Raw genomic sequence first — 15,396 nt, forward strand, 5'->3', positions numbered from 1 at the left:
TTTGGAGATATTCGCGCTTATCGCGAATATTTCCAAAAGTTGATAATAGGAGATAGCGATGTTAGCGACTGTTTCCAGTCGCTAACATCTTGGTTTGCCCACTTTGCATGTCATTAGTAATAAATATCACTCACATGCAAAGTGGGGCCCAAGATGGTCGCTATCTCCTACTAGCCGTCGCTAACTGGTGTTAGCAACAGCTAGGTAATACAGATATAATTTTATCTCCGCGAAGCGGAGCGCTGTTACAGATATATATCTTTTTTTGAACGTTAATTTCTCAAAATCCACTGGAGCACATATATTGAGACCTAGCAAAGGTACATCGGACTACCAGTCCCTACAATTTTGCCAAGTTTCGTGCAAATCCATTCAGCCGTTCGATTATTATTATTTTTTTTTTTTTGTCTCGCGGGGCCCTTTTAAAACCTCCACATCAAACCTAAGAGGTCAAGGAGGATCTACTATGCCCCCTTACGGTCATTTGCCCCTTCGCTTTGGCCTCCTCTTGTCTCTCGATCCTACCGAGAGACAAGATGGCGGCCGCTACGGACTGTTTGCAATGTTTACAGATGCCGGAGAACCAATCAGCTTCGCAAACCTCCGTTACGCGAAGCGGAGCGCTGTTACAGATATATATCTTTTTTTGAACGTTAATTTCTCAAAATCCACTGGACCACATATATTGAGACCTAGCAAAGGCACATCGGGCTACCAGTCCCTAATATTTTACCAAGTTTCGTGCAAATCCATTCAGCCGTTCGATTATTATTATTATTTTTTTTTTTTGCCCCGCGGGGCCCTTTTAAAACCTCCACATCAAACCTAGTGGGTCAGCGAGGATCTACTATGCCCCCTTATGGTCATTTGCCCCTTCGCTTTGGCCTCCTCTTGTCTCTCGATCCTACCGAGAGACAAGATGGCGGCCGCTACGGACTGTTTGGAATGTTTACAGACGCCGGAGAACCAATCAGCTTCGCTTCACAAAGCTCCGTTGCGCGAAAAGTACGCGAACTGGAGCGCTGCCCGGTCCGCTGTTACAGATATATATCTTTTTTTGAACGTTAATTTCTCAAAATCCACTGAAGCACATATATTGAGACCTACAAAAAGCACATCGGGCTACCAGTCCCTACAATTTTGCCAAGTTTCGTGCAAATCCATTCAGCCGTTCGGGCTAAAAGTGAGGCCAACCGCCCTATGGAAAACTCAATGTTAAAAACACGTTTTGGGACCCCCCTTTTTTCTCGGCCCCCCCTTGACAAACCCCCCCCAAATTTTCAAGGGCTGCTCAGAAACTAAATGTACCATTTTCCTGAAAATTTCAGCCAATTCCGTCCACAAACGCCAAAGTTATTAGACATAGAATTTTCAAAAATCCCATAGAGAAAAAATCCTAACTATATATACCTACTGGCGACCGCCAGTAGGTAATATATATATATATATATATATATATATATATATATATATATATATATATATATATATATATATATATATATATATATATATATATATATATATATATATATATATATGTATATATATATATATGTATATTCACTGAAAAAACCATAGGTTTCACACCAGTTAAAGTAAGGTGGAAATTTTACTCGCATAAAACCATTGAAATTCCCACGTTATAGTTAGTTGGACTCACTATAACTTGCGCGTGCAATGCACTGCTGATGACGTCACATATTACATCACTCATGACATGGTCAGTGACATCACTCATGACATCACTGATGACATCTCAAATGATATCACTGATGACATCATCCAGTGAATGTGTATCTTTCTGAAAAATAAATATCTTTTTATATTTATATATGTACATCATATATATATATATATATATATGGATCCAATCCTGGTTTGGCTTTAGAAAGAACGGGCACCGACTCCGTGGATGAAAATCAAAGGCTTTTAATTCCATAAAACGACCAGACGCGTTTTGGCAGACAAGTCCGCCTTGTTCACTACATCTGTCTTCATCTTGGTAATGAGCATATTTATACAATTGCAGACTGACTCATTAAGGATCAGGTGAGTGACACAGGTAACATGTGACATACAATAGACATGGAAAAGTTGGTGTCTATTGAAAAAGTGCAAGTCATGTTAAAGAATAATAAAGACATGCAAATAATTTCTTCACAATTGGTATAAATTAAATTATTGCACTCGGGTTCACAATTGGTTTAGCTTAGCACTCACAATGGCATATTTAATGTGTTTATGAGGCCCTTTGTTGCTGGGGTGCTGGACATTCTCCTACGTGTAGTGACAGATATAGAAGAGTGATTTTACTGTTTCAAAAAAGGCCTGCCCACGCGGTTTCTGTAAGGCCAGTCTGACAGGTGAGTCATCGTGGGTGTGTGCAATGTCTGGGTTGGCTCTTGACAGATGTTGATTCATGAGAGCTCAATCTCTGTTTGTACGCGTAACTTTTGACCATTCGAGTTACGATTTCCCCCCATTTGCAGCACAGCTCTGTGAGGCAGCTCTATACGGATTTTAGTTTTATGGTGCAGTCTCTAAGTGACGAGTAATTCTAGGTTCAGTTAAGGGGAGAGAGAGCGAGGGCGCGCTGCGTGTTTTATAGTGCAGAAACCAAGGGCTAAGTTTACGGCGTTCCGATTGACATTATTTATTAATGCTAGTCTTGCCAGGTTGAATGCCTCTCCTTCGCGTGTAGTGCGTTATGTCAAGGTGGTTTCCCCATAATGTAGAGGAACCAGTATTAAGTATTGCCGAGGGATAACGTAGCGTTATCTATCATTGTCGGTAATTATGCTTTATTAGCTGGGAGGCTGAATTGTTGGAGGAATGGGATCTTGCCCCTGTGGGCGTTCGACTTGTGTGTTGTAACGCATGCTAGCTGTGGTTACAGGTCTAGACCTCCATGTCTATACGTTGAGTTATATGTGGATAGGCTTTGCTAATTACATTGGCACTGGTACCATCAGCGCCGTTTGTTTCTTGGGATAGATGACAGGAGCCTCTTGTCGCGGCTATGTGTATTTAAGACTGTGTGAGTGATCTGGTTACTGAGTCCCCAATCCTGTGCTATTGAGTGTATGTGGGTGTGTGAGTGGTGGTTATTTGCAAAGTCACGGTCTCTGAGTGATTTTAAAATTAGATGGTATAACAAGATGTTCTCAAGAGAATGGGTTATTGGGTCAGAGTATATATATATATATATAAGTTTTGGGCAGGTTATATTTAAGAATTATCATTTAAAAAACCTTAGAAATTCATTGAAAAAACTATAGGTTTCAGGGGTGTTATAGTTAGCTGGACATTTCACTCATACAAAGCCATTGAAATTCTTCTGTTATAGTTAGTGTACTAACTGTAACTCTCCCACCCGCAATCCACTGGTGATGATGTCACATACTACATCATTCATGACATGGTCAGAGACATCACTGATGGTTTTGTATGAGTGAAATGTCTAGCTAACTATAACACCCCTGAAACCTATGGTTTGGTCAATGAATTTCTAACGTTTTTTAAATGTTAACTCCTAATAATAATGTTCATTAAGCATATCTCTTTTTTTCTATCTTTTTTAAATATCATCCCGTTCTCAACGTAGTAAAAACTGCAAATATTACCACTCTTCAATTTATTTCTTCCTCCAAGAAAATCGCTACAAACAGAACCACAACTAACGTTAATAATATACAAACTAGGCGTTCCTGTATAAAAAAAAACAAAAAAGACACCACTTCCCCTACTTTCAACAACAAACCAAATCTACAATCCTACCTAAAAAATACAGGCGATAGTTCCATTTACCACTAACAAATTATTATCAACATTTAACTAGTGTAAGGACGTCAACTATGTACTGTGTGAATCACATCCAACTCACACCCATATCTAAAGACAAATATGTGATAGAGGTACTAATTATGCACTTCCAACACTCAACACAATCAGAACACTTAGCGCCACCACCACAACAACCACCCCTCCTGACCCCTCCCCTTCTACTACCTCAGAGGCAGCGCAAAACAAGATATCGGACCTTCCCAAAATGATATATCCCCTCAACAGCACACTAGCTCAATGTTCAGAGATGTGGCAATCAACTATGTATAAGGGAAGGAACTCGCACATCCACAATAATGTACACACTGCTAATACTACCAGTAATATGATACACAACTCACTATACAAACCAAAAACTTTTCCGTGTGTATATATCCTATTGATACGTGTACTGTACTGCACAGTGGACACAACCATATTATCTCTAGCTCTGGGGAATATCTCGGTCATGTAGCTGTGTTGTCTCCCCCCCTTGAAGCAGAAGCGGAGTGGGCTCGTCCAACGTACGCAACTCCAGCATATAAATAATTAGCCTACGCCTTGGGCGTGGTTCACTTCTGCAAAGAGAAAAGACTCTGCCACAGTGAAGGTCCTCACTCTGCCACGTGGCTGCGCCATGACCACGTGCCTCCTCGATACAGGCCGATTGCAAACTCAGTGCCACAGCACCGCAGACTTATTTCTGTATGGACTACTGCCTTCGATCTACACTGCGGACAACAGGGTTCACAACTTGAATTCAGCTTTGGATCTACACTACGGATAGCATTGAAGTTAGCCTTGATTTATAAAAGGCCGAGACAATTTTGTTCAAGGATGCGGCAAAAAACATTCCTCAATGTCTGTACTACCTTCGATCTACACTGCGATCAACAGAGCTTACTACTTGATACCAGTTTCGCATCAGCACTACAGACAACATTGAATTCACTCTCGATTTATTTAAGGCAGAGACAATTGTACTGTGTCCTCAGATTTTGTTAAAGTATGTGACAAAAAAGCATTTCTCGATGTTTGTGTTGAATACTGCCTTTGATCTACACTGCGGACAGCAGGGTTCACAACTTGAATTCAGCTTTGCAATTACACTACGGACAGTAGGAAATTCAGCCTTGATTTATTTAATGCAGAGACAATTGTACTGTATGTGTTCAAATTTTGTTAAAATAAGTGACAAAAATCATTCATCGATATCGATGCTGACTACTGCTTTCGATCTACAGTGCGGACAGCTGGGTTCACAACTTGAATTCAGCTTTGGATGTATACTATGGACAGCATGAACTTCAGCCTTGATTTATTTAAGGCAGAGATAATTGTGTTTTATGTCCTCAGATTTTATAAAAGATACATCAAAAATAATTTCTTGATGTCTGTGCTGACTACTGCCTTCGAACAACAGTGAGGACAGCAGGGTTCACAACTTGAATTCTGCTTTGGATCTACACTACGGACAGCATTGAATTTAGCCTTGATTTATTTAGGGCAGAGACAATTGTACTCTATGTCCTCAGATTTTGTTAAATGATGCGACAAAACTCATTCCAAATTTCTGTGCTGACTACTGCCTTCGATCTACATTGTGAGGGCTCATGATTCAGGTGGAATGACGATTGCACATGACGCATTCCAGTAGGCAAGAGACATTGTATCAGTGCGACCTGCCCGAACCACGAATCATTGCAGGGTACGCACATGCTCAGTGCCAAAGGTACTAATAACTCTGTGCACCATAATTCATTGCCTATTGGCTGTATTCAGGCAGAATTCAACAGACAAAAGACATTGGTCCAAATGCGGCCCCCCTGAACCACGCATTATCGCAGGGTACGTACAAGCTCAGCGCCAAAGATACTTCTAACTCAGTGCACCATTAAGCATTGCAAAAAAGAGTGAACACTTTTATGTCAGCAATGAGGCATACTATCACTTTTAAATGGAATTCATGCAGAGTTCAATTGACAAAAGACATTACTCCAATTACTGTGCCTTCCCCTCCCCCAACCATGCATCATCGCAGGGTACGTACACGCTAAGCACCAAAGGTACTACTAACTCAGTGCACAAAAAATCATCGCCAGGTGGCCTTACTAAGGCAGAATTCACAAGACAAAAAACATTACTATCAGTACGGCCTGCCCGGACCATGCATCATTGCAGGCTCCACAGAACCTTGTTGTTTCAGGTGCCACTAACTCAGTGCACCAGTTACCATCGCTGGCTGCACACACACCAATTTACCAATACTGTGCACCTCTACTCAACCCCACGTGGCCGTGGGCTCTTACTAACTGCTGCCTCCTGCCTACCCTGCGTTCATCAGAGCTCACACTTAAATAGACTGTTGATTCATTATTTGCAGACTAAAATACCAAACTAAGTATAACACCTATCAAACCTATACAATATTCCTTTAGTATGCTTCCTTCAAAAACTTTTTATCAGTTATAGATTTAGTTGAATAATAAAATTCGCGCTGCAAATGCAAAGGCACACTCAATGGCAGTCTACACTGTGGACAGCACAGGTCACAATTTGAACTATAATGTCCCTGAAATATACATATTTCGACAATCTATTCCATACATGTTTCATCTTTTATTTCAATCGTGATAACACATGATGCAGTCCAGCCTAAGATCTACACTGCGGTCAGTAGGATTTACAACTTGAATTCAGCTTTGGATCTACACTACAGACAGTAGGGAATTCAGCCTTGATTTATTTAAGGCAGAGACAAAAAAAAACTCCTGTGGCACTGTTAGTATGTGCAAGCACCTTCAATCCCTGCATCCTGTGAACTTTGCTCAAAAAGAATGTAGAACACTGCGCCAAAATGTACCTCCACCACTGGCAATAACAAGTACCTCTGGGGCATCACCTTCAACATCGCCACTAGGCATACGTCCCAATTTTGAGAAAGTTAGAATCCACTGTGTAAAGTGCAATAGTTTGCAAAGCGATTGATAACCATCGATGGTAATTTTTTTCCCCTCAAAGCACATGCAGTCCAGTATGCAACAGTCAATGCTTTGAGTGCTTTGAGTGCAGCCCAGTTAAACCACACATCATCGCAGGGTGAGCACATGCTAAACACCAGACGTACCACTAGCTGAGTACACCATAAATAATCGCCATGTGGCTTTATAACGGCAAAATTCAGTAGTCAAAAAATAGGGGTGGGCGGAATTTGCGTAATCGCGTTACGCAAATATCCGCGAAATGGTAAAAAATCTCTGCGAACATGCAGAAAGTCCGCGTACACGCAGAATTGCATGTTCGTGTTGCTTTTTTACTGTTTGCAATCGCTGTTTGCATGCTGGGGAGAAATATCTCGTGAATACGCATTTGAGAATGAGCAAAGAATTTTGCGAAGTCGCAAAATGCACCATTTTGGGCAATTTTGCGTGCTCCGCAGAACGTGAAATGACCCAAATTCCACAAATTCCCGGAAACGGAACGGAATTTACCGCCCAGGCGTATCAAAAAATATTACCCCCAGTGCAGCCTGCCCGGACCACGCACCATTGCAGGTTCTGTACACGCTCAGTGCCAAAGGTACTACAAACTCAGTGCACCATAATTCATCGCCACATGGCCGTATTTAGGCAGAATTTAACTGACTCTTCATTCATTATTTGCAGAGTGCAGTACCAAACAAAGTATAACGTCCCTCAAACCTACACAATATCCATTTAGTAGCCTTCCTTCAAAAACGTATTTTATATCAGTTCTAGGTTTAGTTGAATAACAAAACCGCAGTGCAATAGGCAACACGCTTAGCACCAGACGTACCACTAACTCAGTGCATCATAAATAATCGTCACGTGGCCTTATTAGGGCAAAATTCAGTGGCCAAAAGACATTCTTACCACTGTGGTCTGCCTGAACCATGCATCATCACAGGCTCCACACAAACCGACCCTACCTTAGTGCACCACAACTCATGAACCATTTACGATATATTCTTCTGTGTATTATTTCACATATAGGGCTCCTACCTTTGTACAGCAGAAGTAATAAAGCGTTTATGATTGAATATCTGTGTATGATATCATGATTACTAGTCTACTTGTTACCAACAGCAACATAATAAAATGGAGTCGAGCACACGTGCCGGTACCCACTTCAACTATATATCTGTGTCTGTGTATTTATTATGTTTGTAAAATGCTGCTTCTGCACCCTACCACATTATATTGTGCTGTAAACAGCGTATGCAAGCATCTTACCTCTACCAGTAACAAAAAATTAGATTATATAACTTTCTCTCGCTCATTCTACAAATACAAATGTTCAAACTGGATCATTACAATACTGCAAAGAAAGTGTATAGTAAATTTATACGTGTGTGCTGTTGCTCGATTTATTTATTTTTTTAGCATATTTATATAGCACAAAGTTGAACCAAAACTATATCAGCAATTTACGTGAGCACTGTATTTACAGTACATTTTCAGGCACGCGTAGATAACATCAATCCTCTACAATACCAGGATGTGGACGCGACTCCGAGCCTCGAACACTGATTTCCAGCACCAAGTTTGACAGTATTCCCGAATAACCACATACGTATATATATATATATATATATATATTAGCTGCCCTTCATGTGCTAAAAAACGGCAACCTAAAGCTTTCATAGCCCTGTAATACTACAGCTACAGCACTCCTCTGAATGTACAACAAACATTCATATTCGCAGAAATGCGTCATGTCCACCATCTTTTATGTGTGCAACTATGGATGAATATAAGGTCAGTGATACCCCGTACCTTCCATGTTGGCCATGTTGTGAGACTTCACAGACATAATGACACATTTGCGTTTAAGACCCGGGTGACGGCAGCACTACAACAAGGACACCCAAATCAGTTGATTTCCCATATAGCTCATGACGAAACCACGCCCATAGCTCTGGAGTCATCAGTCACAGTCTCGCGCAGCACTGGTACAGGTCAGTCCAGCCCACTCCGCTTACGCTTCCAGGAAAACACAACAACGCTACATGGCCCAGATTTCCACTGTAGTGATTTCTTAGTTCCAGGTCTAGTTGTCAGAACGGCACACACACTCCCTCATGGCTGGTATACACTCACACCACACCCATCCAGCACATGCATCACAACACATGTGACCCTACCAATAAAAAAGACGGGCGCACATGCATTATGCCATTTTAGAGTTGCTCCCATCGCAAGCGCTGTGTTGGCCCTTCCTGGTGGTTCAGACGCCGTATGTAGGCCAGAACTACCGAACAGGGGGCCCACCACCAGGTGCGTGGCCTCTTTGGTCACTGAGTTAGTGGTCCCGCTGTGATGTATTCCTATAGGTTCTGTATCGATCCCCCTATTCCTGACCCTATTCTGGTTAACAAACTAACAAGTTAACTAGCAGCCATCCCATGAGGCAGAAAACCCCCATGATGCAGGAACCGTTATCTGATAAAGCTACACTACGGCACAGGAACGTGTTATCTGATTAGGTCATAACGCTTGCCATCTAATTAGACAAGCGATATTCCTCCAGCCCCTGATAAGGCATACGGAGTTCTCAAAACAAATCAAACCTATGACAACCTGGGAAAAACCCTGTGGCCATTGTTTTGATTTCACCGAGAACTTCAGCAAAAGAATGTGCTAACGACCTGGTCGTATGACATCCTTATTGACTTATCTATGTCCATCCTTACGTCAATCTCGGCACCTTAAAGGTATAAATATTACCGATATTGCCCTATGCAAACACACGCGGTGGTGACGAGATCGGAGCAGCCAGACTTGCCGAAGCCCAGAGCAGAGCAGACCCCGCTGGCGCAGCCCCGCCTTCCTGACGCGCTTAGAACGAGACGCTGCTTTCTCCTGCTGAGAAATCCAGCTCTGGCGCTTCCGGGTAGCCCTCGCAGGCAGCCTGGAATATCGAGACCAGAGACGAGAGATACCATCCCTCATTCATCCTAGATTCCAGGTACGGAACTGAATAACCCCTCACAGAGAATTCTTTAGTCAGTCACTTGGCAAAACAAACTTAACTTAAACTGTAACTTTCTATTCCCGCCCACGCATTAGACATAGGTCAGGTACACGGGGTAGGCGTAGTTAGAAACACCAGTTGAGTACGAGTAGTCAAATGTATATGTGTATGTAATATATCTTATTCATTTTAAACCATCATATGGCTTAGAAACCATATCAATGTTTTTACAGTATTATTTTATACTTCTGCTTTTAATGTATGCACTTTACTTAACCATAAGTATTGCAATAATATCGATCCATTTCTCTTGTATGAGAAAAGAGACTGAGCAATAAATAACATCTTTTATTGAACACGCCCGTCTCTTCCTTTTCTCTACAATCTGACGAGACTAAGAATGCACATACTGACTGAGTAAAATAAATTGCCTTTTGTTCACACGACTCTCGAGATACACTCTTGATTAGGGGAGAGCAAAGTTGTCATGTTCTATGGTTGTCAGAAACTAAATCCCTTCTTGTCTATCCAGGGAGGTTCAACTCCTCCTTGCCTATTCGAGAAAGTTTCTAGTGAACTCTGAGCTAGCTGGCAAACCCAAAACTTTAAGTCTAATATCGACAGTAGTAGACCTAGTTAACGTCTGGTCTAGGCCTATACTATTGAAGGTATTATTCCAATGCGCAGAGCCTATTGGGATAATAGGAACTACACTACATGTGATGTATTCCTATAGGTTCTGTATCGATCCCCCTATTCCTGACCCTATTCTGGTTAACAAACTAACAAGTTAACTAGCAGCCATCCCATGAGGCAGAAAACCCCCATGATGCAGGAACCGTTATCTGATAAAGCCACACTACGGCACAGGAACGTGTTATCTGATTAGGTCATAACGCTTGCCATCTAATTAGACAAGCGATATTCCTCCAGCCCCTGATAAGGCATACGGAGTTCTAAAAACAAATCAAACCTATGACAACCTGGGAAAAACCCTGTGGCCATTGTTTTGATTTCACCGAGAACTTCAGCAAAAGAATGTGCTAACGACCTGGTCGTATGACATCCTTATTGACGTATCTATGTCCATCCTTACGTCAATCTCGGCACCTTAAAGGTATAAATATTACCGATATTGCCCTATGCAAACACACGCGGTGGTGACGAGATCGGAGCAGCCAGACTTGCCGAAGCCCAGAGCAGAGCAGACCCCGCTGGCGCAACCCCGCCTTCCTGATGCGCTGAGAACGAGACGCTGCTTTCTCCTGCCGAGAAATCCAGCTCCGGCGCTTCCGGGTAGCCCTCGCAGGCAGCCTGGAATATCGAGACCAGAGACGAGAGATACCATCCCTCATTCATCCTAGATTCCAGGTACGGAACTGAATAACCCCTCACAGAGAATTCTTTAGTCAGTCACTTGGCAAAACAAACTTAACTTAAACTGTAACTTTCTATTCCCACCCACGCATTAGACATAGGTCAGGTACACGGGGTAGGCGTAGTTAGAAACACCAGTTGAGTACGAGTAGTCAAATGTATATGTGTATGTAATATATCCTATTCATTTTAAACCATCATATGGCTTAGAAACCATATCAATGTTTTTACAGTATTATTTTATACTTCTGCTTTTAATGTATGCACTTTACTTAACCAAAAGTATTGCAATAATATCGATCCATTTCTCTTGTATGAGAAAAGAGACTGATCAATAAATAACATCTTTTATTGAACACGCCCGTCTCTTCCTTTTCTCTACAATCTGATGAGACTAAGAATGCACGTACTGACTGAGTAAAATAAATTGCCTTTTGTTCACACGACTCTCGAGATACACTCTTGATTAGGGGAGAGCAAAGTTGTCATGTTCTATGGTTGTCAGAAACTAAATCCCTTCTTGTCTATCCAGGGAGGTTCAACTCCTCCTTGCCTATTCGAGAAAGTTTCTAGTGAACTCTGAGCTAGCTGGCAAACCCAAAACTTTAAGTCTAATATCGACAGTAGTAGACCTAGTTAACGTCTGGTCTAGGCCTATACTATTGAAGGTATTATTCCAATGCGCAGAGCCTATTGGGATAATAGGAACTACACTACACCGCAAGGACTGAGCAGGTGAGGAACCTGCCATGATGATGGATGCACAAGTATGTCCTTTGCCATAGTGATATCAAGACTCAGCACCAAATGTGAGACTTCTTGGTGACAGAGCAGGACTGCATGATGTAGAACGTACCCTGTCCGTGAAAAGGTGAGCAGTGAGGTCTGGGTGCACAGCGGAGGGAGTAGATGGGGTGCAGCAGACTGGATACAAAAAGGCGATGCAGTGAATTAGGCATACGCAGTCGTATATACCATATCTTATTGCATTTGTATTTTTTTCCTATAGCAGGAAAGTTTTTATAGTCCGTCAAAAGTCCGTCGCTCGTTATGATTGCAACCATGTGTATCACTGCGCACCACTTGTTTTCACAACCGGATGGAAAACATTACTACTCTACTAATTCTTCATAAATCGTAGCCCATTAAACACATTGGAACTGTACAAATAGTTGTATTTTTAATGCGGGAGGAAAGGTGTGTGAAAGGGCGATGTTATTCAACTTTACATTAAGATAGTGACAATTCCCAATCATAACATCTTTCTTTTACTATCTTTGAGATGTAGAGCTTCAGGGTGCACTATGTCCCGGCACGTGGTGGAAGACACACCGGTGACAGAAAGGTGAGCTGCGAATATTATTTTTAGTCACTCTCTCACTTCCTCTCTCCTTTGATAAACAAATGGCGCACAATCTTATCTTCCTTTTGATCTAACAGGTAGTATTTCACAAAAAGGCGTTCCCCCTCAACACCTCCAATGCTCACCATTTGAGGATTCTGCGATGATGCGTGGCCATCGTAACAACCTATAAGAAGGCTGCTTCGACACGTGCTGGACCCTCCTTGAATCACGCCAATTACACAAGGTGAGCGAAGAAGCTTGTTTCCGAAGCAACGAGCAGTCACCTGTGGGCGGAGAGAATGGATAGTGTGCAGCAGCTTGACTGCGTACGAATGTGCATTTACTTTCGGGCAGTGGGAGGGATAGATTGGAACAGTCTTGAAGCGCAAGAAAGGACACTCACTTCCGGACACTGGGAGTCAATGGGGTGCAACTGTCTGGGTACACAGTAATGGGAACTCACTGCTATGCAGTGGGAGTGTATGGGCTATATTACTATGGAAGAAAAAGAGTTTTCAGACACCTCCTTGCAGTGAAAGTTGATGTAATAAAGTATCCGGAGTGTCAAATGGCATAACGCAGAAATATACTTGTGCAGTTGTATGTACTCTAACTCTATAATATGTTTCAGATCACTAAACTTGAGGGTACACTATGAACCAGCACGTGCTTGGACACAGACCAGTGGCAAAAAGGTGAGCTAAGAAGATTTTTTCCAGTATCAACACTACCTCTCCTGCTCCATCTATTACTTTCTCTTTCTCACACTTTCAATGTCGTTTTTTCTCTCTTTCTCTCTCTCCCTCTCTCTCACATTGTTTCTCTATCTCTTTTCAAGTTATGGACGCTGCTGTCCACTCTGCAGATAAATAAATCAAGGCTGACTTTAATACAGTCTGCAGTATAGAACCAAAGCAGAACTCCAGTTGTGAGCTCTGTTGAAAACAGTGTTTACAAAAGGTAAGCAGAGCGGCCTAGATACACAATACTTCCAATTAAACGCGTTGCAAATAAACAATATTGTCCTGCATAATGACGTGATCTCTCACCTAATTCTGTCTCATCTCTGAATCATTTTAAAGACCTGCTGGACCATACTGTAGATCTGACCCAGCAGGCACTTCCCTACAGACACTTCTTCAACGCGTGCCTATGAGAGGGGTTGGATGTATCAGGCACACTGCACACGTGCGAAAAAGCAATATTGCCAAGAATTATGTTAATTTGTGATCTTTGACCTCATTCAGTCACATCGATCTAATTTTAAAGAATTATTTTCATTTTTGTTTTGCAGGTTACATACCCTCCTACCATTGGAGTCCATCTCACATTTTGTTCATTATACTGTTATGTTAAGTTATGTTTCTATTTATTTATTTTTGTTCTAATAGAAGTTAATTAAAAAAAATTAGTGTATACATCTACTTTTTCTGACAACATTTGACTATTATTTAGTGTGATAATCATATGCTTAGAGTAGATTTAACAATGAAAAGTAGAAATGATGTTTAGAACTAGAAGTTTAATACTGAAGGTAACTCTTTCCCAGCTCTTTACCAGAGTCTGTAGCTGCGATTACCGGTTCCTATGGAACTTTTTTAAAAGTCCAGCACAGTTACTGTTTGGATTAGCAACATCGTGTGGTGAACTTGTGAACTGTGTGCTCAGTTAAGTGTTCCATGAACTGTTACTATGGTAACAGTCAGTAAGCAGTTTGGGGGTAGGGTTGAAAGGTACTGGCTATACAGAAGCCGTTATATTTACCTAGGATCCTCTACATGACAGAGGGGAAAGCAAACTTAGACGATAGAACACTGTGGGGCAGCTTTACAAGCCCCTTGCGCCACTTTATCGTCACTTTTCCCATGTTAAAAGTGACGCAATAGTGGCGCAAGGGACTTGTAAATCTGCCCCTATGTACATTACGAGCAAAAGAAGTACACAACCCTTCGAATTAACCTCAAGAGAGGGCTCGAGAAACCCCATGTCCAATTTACCTACTCTGTACTCAACAATGGGCAATTCTTTATCAAACACAATTAGACAGTGTTCCTTCACGATTCACAGTGTGCACTTCACTAAATACTTTGCGCCTATTGAAATAGGAGACGGGATTGTCGACATTACAAAACTAAGGGGCATATTTACAAGGACAGCGTTAAAATTATCGCCGCTTTAACGGCAGCAAACTACAACTAAAACGGCGATAATGGACTTCAAAATCCTTTGTTGTCTTCCCGGAAGATTTTTTCAACACTGCTGTTTGCTATGGCAGGGTGACTGCCGAGGCTCCCGCCCTGCCATAGCAAACTTGGTTTGCATTTTGAAAGAGAGATCACGAAAACCTACTCTCTCTTTTAAAATGCAAAGCAGAATGCTTTTCCCCACGGGGAGCTGTATATTAGCTGGTCCCCGTGTGGAAAAGTAATGGTGGCTTCTGAAGGACTCAGGGAGCTGACTGGCACCGTAAGGACATTGGGCCTCCACCCACAGTCCCCAACGGTGAATATACACCCATGGAATGGGATCCCGAGGAAGAATAAAAATTAGTAGTAGGATATATATTTTTTTACGGTAAAATTATGAGTCCGTAACGGGCATATTTCCAAGGACAGCGTTAAAATGTTCTGGTGTAAACCTGGGCTTCTATTGGAATTCTCACGAATTCTCAAAAGCCTATTATTAAGCCCATTATGGCCGCTTTAACTGCACTTTCCTAACGCTAAAGCAACGAAAATTTTAATGCTGTCCTTGTAAATATGCCTACAATATCGCGAGAAATACAGCGATAATTCATGTTCGCAAGTGAAAAGCTTGTTAATATAAGACTGTGGACTTAACATATCAATCCACCT

General features: G+C 41.8%; 1 protein-coding gene across 1 annotated transcript in view; it reads left to right on the forward strand.

Moving 5' to 3' along the window:
• Positions 1-15,396, forward strand: part of CBLN4 (cerebellin 4 precursor) — a 434,996-nt gene that overhangs the window by 166,833 nt on the left and 252,767 nt on the right. The window lies entirely within an intron of this gene.

The sequence above is a fragment of the Lissotriton helveticus genome, chromosome 7, assembly GCF_964261635.1.
Source record: "Lissotriton helveticus chromosome 7, aLisHel1.1, whole genome shotgun sequence".
NCBI lineage: Eukaryota > Metazoa > Chordata > Amphibia > Caudata > Salamandridae > Lissotriton > Lissotriton helveticus.